The following is an 8,232-nucleotide window of genomic DNA, read 5'->3' as shown; positions in this document are numbered from 1 at the left end:
CACACAGTACAACAAACGCTTAGATCACACAGTACAACAAACGCTTAGATCACACAGTACAACAAACGCTTAGATCACACAGTAGAACAAACGTCTAGAGCACAACAAACGTTCAGATCACACATTAAAACAAACACACAAAACAAGCGTTCAGAGTATAACAAGCTAAATGAACAAACCTTTTTCAACACAACACGAACCTTCCCAACACAACACAAACTTTCCTAATATTCAACAACGCAAACCTTCCTAACACAACACAAACTTTCCTAATATTCAACAACACAAACCTTCCCAACACAACACAAACCTTCCTAACACAACACAAACTTTCCTAATATTCAACAACACAAACCTTCCCAACACAACACAAACTTTCCTAATATTCAACAACACAAACCTTCCCAACACAACACAAACTTTCCTAATATTCAACAACACAAACCTTCCTAACACAACACAAACTTTCCTAATATTCAACAACACAAACCTTCCTAACACAACACAAACTTTCCTAATATTCAACAACACAAACCTTCCTAACACAACACAAACTTTCCTAATATGCGACAACACAAACCTTCCCAAGGCAACACAAGCTTTCCTAATATTCAACAACACAAACCTTCCCAACACAACACAAACTTTCCTAATATTCAACAAAACAACATTTCTCACATGCTGGAAAAAGCGGATAAAAAAAAAACTTGCCTTTAAGTCAGCATCCAGATTGGAGTGGCATTGATGAGGTCGAGAGGGGCGTTGCCGAGCAATATGCTAACCAGCCACGCAACGAAAGCAACGTTCCCTAAGAGTTTTGACAGACGACTTACCGTCTTACGTTGTACACAGTGTATCTGACCCGAGAAATGGAGACCCACTTTCCCGAGATGTACCATCTTCTTAGACGGTTGACCTGCGGTGAGCTTGGTCATTTTCAATATCCATTTTGCACAAACTCTAAATTATAATAATTATTATTTGTATTAGTATTATTATTATTACTAACCCTTATGGGTTAAACAGCGGCAGGGTAAATTGGGGGGAAATCAAATACGATGCATGACAATGGAAGCCGGTACTAGTTCTTGGGATCAGGAGCTCTTCAGTGGTATCAAGACACCTTCCTTAAAAGGACTGCTTCGAGTGTTAAAGTCTTCTTCATCTGTTACCTACACCAAGAAATCCTGTCTACTTTTTTCACATCCTTTTATGAATATATTTATAGTTAACAACTCCCCTGCCCTCCTGTGTCTTCCAAACTTATCAGATGTTTCACAACTTTTTTTAGTTCATTCGTGCTGAGCCGTCTTGTGGTTCTTTGTGATTATCAGATTATTTCTTTATGTGGTTGCGGCGCTGTCTAGTAAACCTTGTTTTATCATTCTCCTTTATTACAACCTGGCTTTCAATATTTATAACAATTTACATTAATTCATGTTTGCTTCAGAGATATATTAAGAAACTGGTTCGACTACTTGAAATTTAAAGCGTGATAAAACATTCATTTAATAGCATGCAATATGTACAGCAATTGTAGTGCACGTGCTTACTCCCAGACAGATATTATAGCTATGGGAAACACAATACGAGTATGGGACAGTCACCACCTGGGAAATGGCTTAATCATGTCTGATCCGAGAAAGACAGTTCTAATTCCCTGGATCACGAGCCCTTCAACGACAACAAAACACTCTCCTAGAAGAGTACTGTCAAGTAGAGAGGAGGACGTGTTTGTTAATGTGTGTCTGTCAGGACCAGCAGTAGAGGCTGAAAGACCATGTCTAGGCAAAATTCAACACAGAACTGGTCTTCAAGCTCACACTGGTGGGAAGGATACTGCCTCCAGGTTACTTATCTCGCCTTCTTGGTCAAAGTTTGTGATCATTCTCTATGAGAAAGGAAGCTGTAACATTTAAAGAACACTGAGAGCCAAAAGACAGTGAGTATTCTATGCACTTAGACATACTACACTTGCTTGCATACATCACATACATCTACACTGAAGAGCTCAAGGAAAAAATACACACAGGCCATTATTCGGTAAAACAATCACATTAAGATAAAGTATCAGGGATGATGAGAGGAAGAAAGACAGGTTTCCTCCCAACACAAGTGACCATCTCATCACCCTACTGAAGGCTATTAGCTCAGGCTGATAGACTTCATTCTCTTATGCATGAAACATACTCTGTGATGGAGTGTGACAAGGAAAACATCTTGGGTGATGGATGGGTTAGGTAAACATTGTTAGCTTTCGCTTTAACCATTCAGGTATCATTCAAGGGGCAACCACTCACAGAATAACAGTTGTTGGCTGGTGTCACCAGCTTGTGATACCACACCTCATCAAGGCTAAACGATACATTGAAGATGGAGTTGGGGAAAGAAGCGAGGCGAAAAAAAAACAGTATTCTATACGAGGAAACATTCAGGGTGAGAGGCGCTAAACCCGAAGAGATCATACAGCACCTGGTGGGATGAGAAGTAATCAGGTTCAATCAAAGCAAGGGGAAGTCATGTCCAATTCCTTTTATCGAGAGCCGCTCTAGTCAGCGTCAAAGAGGGGACATGGGGCCACAAATTCATCACCACCTTCCGGAAGGCCACTGATCTAACCAACATTTCTGATGACGGGCAGTTTAATAAGGCGAATAACTGGATTTTCACACAACCTGAGATGTTAACAGTTATCCACACATCGTACACCTTTCATTTCTCAGGTATGGGTTTGGTGTGATTTGTTACAACCACAGTATTGATACTTATTCTTAGTTTCACATTTCTCTGTTCCTAGTTTTCCTACATATTTCATTGTGCATGATAAAACCCTTCAATTATACTTTCAATAAAAAATGGCAGAAAAAGTAATCTACCTTTTACTTGTGTCTTTAGGGACCAACAGCTCTAATCACCTTTTCAGATGCTAATGATACGATATGTTCCTTTATTTTACAAAACTTTTTTCATCCATGCTAATGAGAAACCAATAAATCCTATACAGAATATTTTAAATTCCAAAGTTCACTGACGATAAATTAGATCAAAATCAATTATTTCAGTGATGCTCTCGTTATCTGTGCTTTATTAGCCTTCTTAAAGTCGCTATAAATATTAATAGCAACGGTCAAAATTTGCATAATTATATACATATAAAGGTATCACCCGCCTGACCGCCACCGCCACAGCCGCAAGGGAAGCTCCTTCAGTTAACTCTGACGATATGCAACAAGAGTGTAAGTGGGGTTTTACAAAGGTGCCGCGGTGTGGTAGATGCATCAGAGATGCTGCACATCCATCAGTAACGCTGCTCTTGCCTATCGCCTTGCAACTTACTAAACTTATTTTATCTCCCGCATCAACTCATTATCATTCTAGTCTCTTATAATCGTGATCTTTCCTAACTAATCTTTTCAGTTACGCGAGATAATATAAGACTTCAGTATAGAAGAATGTTCTCGTACACTGCTTTCATCGCTTTTGGTAATCTCTTCATGGGGAGGTGAAGGGCTTTTAATCTAAGGAACTGAGCTTCCTTCCCCTACCTAAGAAATAGCTTGATTTCCTCCCATTCCTCAGAAGCAGAATGGCTCCTATGGGTTCAGCGCTTCACCATGAATCTAATAATAGTAATCTATTAACACAAGCTAACCTACCTTGTGTACGCGTTTAAGTGTCTGTGTTGCTGAAGGTGCGCATGACTCGGAAGACATTCATACAACAGGAGAGGTGCTCAGTTTTATCCATCATCTACAATTCTTGAGTCCAATGTTAAGATAAAAACTGCTCCACTACAACTCTCCCTCGTGAATGATAACTACACAGAGTTGAAGCGAGACGAAATAACCATAGATTATTAGATAAGGGGCCACAAGGATACGAGGAAACAGTAAAGTTATAATCAATGCTGGTAAAATTAACACAAACGTATATGAAGTACAAATGAAAGGCAAAACAACAAACTCAAACATGATCACACAGGATAAGATACAACTGTAAGTTTAAAAAAAAAAAAAGGCACGTGAGCGAACATTAGGACATATTTACCAAAAATGTTTCGGTTCTAGGACTTTGATCACTTCTCACATACAAGGGTCAAGACTGGCCATGAAAGTGAGGCACGAGAGTCGGGCAGTGACCCGTCATATAAAGAACAAAGAGGCACAATACCGTGACTGGAACAATAAACAAATAACCCGCACATAGGGGAGAGAAATTTACGACGACGTTTCGGTCCTAGTGTTTCCTCGTGTTCTTTTTAAACCACTTGAGAGTACCAGTTACCATATGAGAGTGTGTCTGTAGGTGAGGTGGCTACATAACCACCCTGAGGCTGAAAAAATATTACTTGGTATCTAAGTGGCTAGTCTATGGCTAACTTCCAGTGATGCCATACTGTATCAGTTTTCTGTCTCTTGAACGACCTCTGCATGTCCACAGAATAAAACAGTTCCGTCATCTAATACCGTCTATTTCAGTTCTTGTTTATTTCCTTATTGCTCATTTAACTTAGCTCCGAGACTAATGTCTCTTCACAATTCTGACTTTCATTAGTTTCTGGACATGCTTAATCACATGGGGCTTTCAAGCTCATGTTGCATCCTCAGAGATGAGCCTGGCATATGCCATGAATGATTCTTTATCGAATTTTCAAAAAGGTAATCTTAGAATCGTCAAACGATCATTCACTGCAGAAGTCATTTTGTTGACGTGCAGGTTTGGCGATATGTTTGGCACTATGCTCACTCCTAGGATGTCCTGGATGAGATTTGCAGCATGGATCACCTGAGTCTATACTCAATTTTCTGTCTTCTTTCCCATTTCGAAAATCCATAGCCTTGCCAGCATGCCCCACCCATGCTTATGTTGACCATTACTACCACTACTACTGCCTCATTACTTTACCCGCTCTGAAGTCTCGTATTTAAGTCTCTTTTCTCGTGCCTCTCAGACTGATAAAGCCCCAAGTGGGCGAAACGTCTCTCATTCATTATTAACTTCTATGCCTCTTTGTCATCGGTTTTTCTCTATCTGCCCAATCGATTTCTCTAAGTATCTTTTACATCGTAACCATGCTCCTCTGGGTCTCCTTCCCAAAGTGTGTACTCACCTAATTGTGGTTGCAGGGGTCGAGACTCAGCTCCTAGCCCCGCCTCTTCACTGATCGCTACTAGGTCCTCTCTCTCTTTGCTCCATGAGTTTTATCATACCTCGTCTTAAAGCTATGTATGGTGCCTGCCTCCACTACATCACTTCTAGACTATTCCACTTCTTGACAGCTCTACGACTGAAGAAATGCTTCATAACATCCCTCTGACTCATCTGAGTCTTCAACTTCCAATTGTGACCCCTTGCTTCTGTGTCCCCTCTCTGAAACATCCTGTCTCTGTCCACCTTATCTATTCCACGCAGTATTTTGTATGTCGTTATCATGTCTTCCTTAACCCTCCTGTCCTCCAGTGTCGTCAGGCCGATCTCCTTTAACCTTTCTTCGTAGGACATTCCCCTTAGCTCTGGAAGTAACCTTGTTGCAAACCTTTGCACTTTCTCTAATTTCTTGACGTGCTTGACCAGGTGTGGGTTCCAAACTGGTGTGTGTGTGTGTGTGTACTCACCTAGTTGTACTCACCTAATTGAGGTTGCAGGTGTCGATTCCTAGCTCCTGGCCCCGCCTCTTGACTGGTCGCTACTAGGTCACTCTCCCTGAACGGTGAGCTTTACCATACCTCTGCTTAAAGCTATATATGGATCCTGCCTCCACTACATCGCTTCCCAAACTATTCCACTTCCTGACTACTCTGTGGCTGAAGAAATACTTCCTAACATCCCTGTGATTCATCTGTGTCTTCAACTTCCAAATGTGTCCCCTTGTTGCTGTGTCCCATCTCTGGAACATCCTGTCTTTGTCCACCTTGTCAATTCCTCTCAGTATTTTGTATGTCGTTATCATGTCCCCCCTATCTCTCCTGTCATCCAGTGTCGTCAGGTCGATTTCCCTTAACCTCTCCTCGTAGGACATACCCCTTAGCTCTGGGACTAGTCTTGTTGCAAACCTTTGCAACGAACCTTTGTGGGTTCCAAACTGGTGCTGCATACTCCAATATGGGCCTAACGTACACGGTGTACAAGGTCCTGAACGATTCCTTATTAAGATGTCGGAATGCTGTTCTGAGGTTTGCTAGGCGCCCATATGCTGCAGCAGTTATTTGGTTGATGTGTGCCTCAGGAGATGTGCCTGGTGTTATACTCGTGAGGTTTGTAGTCCCTGGTCTCCTTGACTGTACTCTGTCTGCGGTCTTCTTTGCCCTTCCAAAATCTTCATGACTTTGCACTTGGTGGGGTTGAACTCCAGGAGCCAATTGCTGGACCAGGTCTGCAGCCTGTCCAGATCCCTTTGTAGTTCTGCCTGGTCTTTGGTCTTCGATCGAATGAATTCTTCTCATCAACTTCACGTCACCTGCAAACAGGGACACTTCGGAGTCTATTCCTTCCGTCATGTCGTTCACAAATACCAGAAACAGCACTGGTCCTAGGACTGACCCTTGTGGGACCCCGCTAGTCACAGGTACCCACTTTGACACCTCGCCACGTACCATGACTCGCTGCTGTCTTCCTGACAAGTATTCCCTGATCCATTGCAGTGCCTTCCCTGTTATCCCTGCCTGGTCCTCCAGTTTTTGCACTAATCTCTTGTGTGGAACTGTGTCAAACGCCTTCTTACAGTCGAAGAAAATACAATCTACCCACCCCTCTCTCTCTTGTCTTACTGGTGTCACCCTGTCATAGAACTCCATGAGGTTTGTGACACAGGATTTCCCGTCCCTGAAACCATGTTGGCTGCTGTTGATGAGATCATTCATTTCCAGGTGTTCCACCACTCTTCTCCTGATAATCTTCTCCATGACTGCATACTATACATGTCAGTGACACTGGTCTGTAGTTTAGTGCTTCATGTCTGTCTCCTTTTTTAAAAATTGGGACTACATTTGCTGTCTTCCATGCCTCAGGCAATCTCCTTGTTTCGATAGATGTATTGAATATTGTTGTTAGGGGTACAAATAGCGCCTCTGCTCCTTCTCTCAGGACCCATGGAGAGATGTTATCTGGCCCCATTGCCTTTGAGGTATCTAGCTCACTCAGAAGACTCTTCACTTCTTTCTCGGCTGTGTGTACTGTGTCCAGCCCTTGGTGGTGTGCCCCACCTCTCCGTCTTTCTGGAGCCCCTTCTGTCTCCTCTGTGAACACTTCTTTGAATCTCATGTTGAGTTCCTCACATACTTCACGGTCGTTTCTTGTTGTCTCTCCTCCTTCCTTAGCCTGATTACCTGGTCATTGACTGTTGTTTTCCTCCTGACGTGGCTGTATAACAGCTTTAGGTCAGATTTGGCTTTCGCTGCTATGTCGTTTTCATATTGTCGTTGGGCCTCCCTTCTTATCTGTGCATATTCATTTCTGGCTCTACGACTGCTCTCCTTATTCTCCTACGTCCTTTGCCTTCTATACTTCTTCCATTCCCTAACACGCTTGGTTTTTGCCTCCCTGCACCTTTGGGTGAACCATGGGCTCATCCTGGCTTTTTCATTATTCTTGTTACCCTTGGGTACAAACCTCTCCTCAGCTTCCTTGCATATTGTTGTTACATATTCCATCATCTCATTTACTGGCTTCCCTGCCAGTTCTCTCTCCCACTGAATCCCGTTCAGAAAGTTCCTCATTCCCGTATAGTCTCCTTTCTTGTAGTCTGGCTTCATTCGCCCGGGCCTTCCTGCTTCCCCCTCCACTTGTACCTTACTGTGTATTCAAAGCTTAAAACCACATGATCGCTGGCCCCAAGGGGTCTTTCATATGTGATGTCCTCAATATCTGCACTACTCAAGGTGAATACTAGGTCCAGTCTTGCTAGTTCATCCTCTCCTCTCTCTTGTAGTGTCCCTTACGTGTTGGTACATGAAGTTTTCCAGTACCACCTCCATCATCTTAGCCCTCCATGTATCTTGGCCCCCGTGTGGCTCCTAGTTCTCCCAATCGATTTCCTTGTGGTGTGTGTGTGTGTGTGTGTGTGTGTGTGTGTGTGTGTGTGTGTGTGTGTGTGTGTGTGTGTGTGTGTGTGTGTGTGTGTGTGTGTGTGTGTGTGTGTGTGTGTGTGCAGGTTATTGCAGAATTTTATAAACGCTTCACATGTTCGCGCCTCGGTGTTTACTCAGCCAAACATGAGATCGGTGAAGATGCAAT

The sequence above is a fragment of the Cherax quadricarinatus genome, chromosome 29 (assembly GCF_038502225.1).
Source record: "Cherax quadricarinatus isolate ZL_2023a chromosome 29, ASM3850222v1, whole genome shotgun sequence".
NCBI classification, from domain to species: Eukaryota; Metazoa; Arthropoda; class Malacostraca; order Decapoda; family Parastacidae; genus Cherax; species Cherax quadricarinatus.
Note: the sequence above shows the minus strand (reverse complement) of the source record.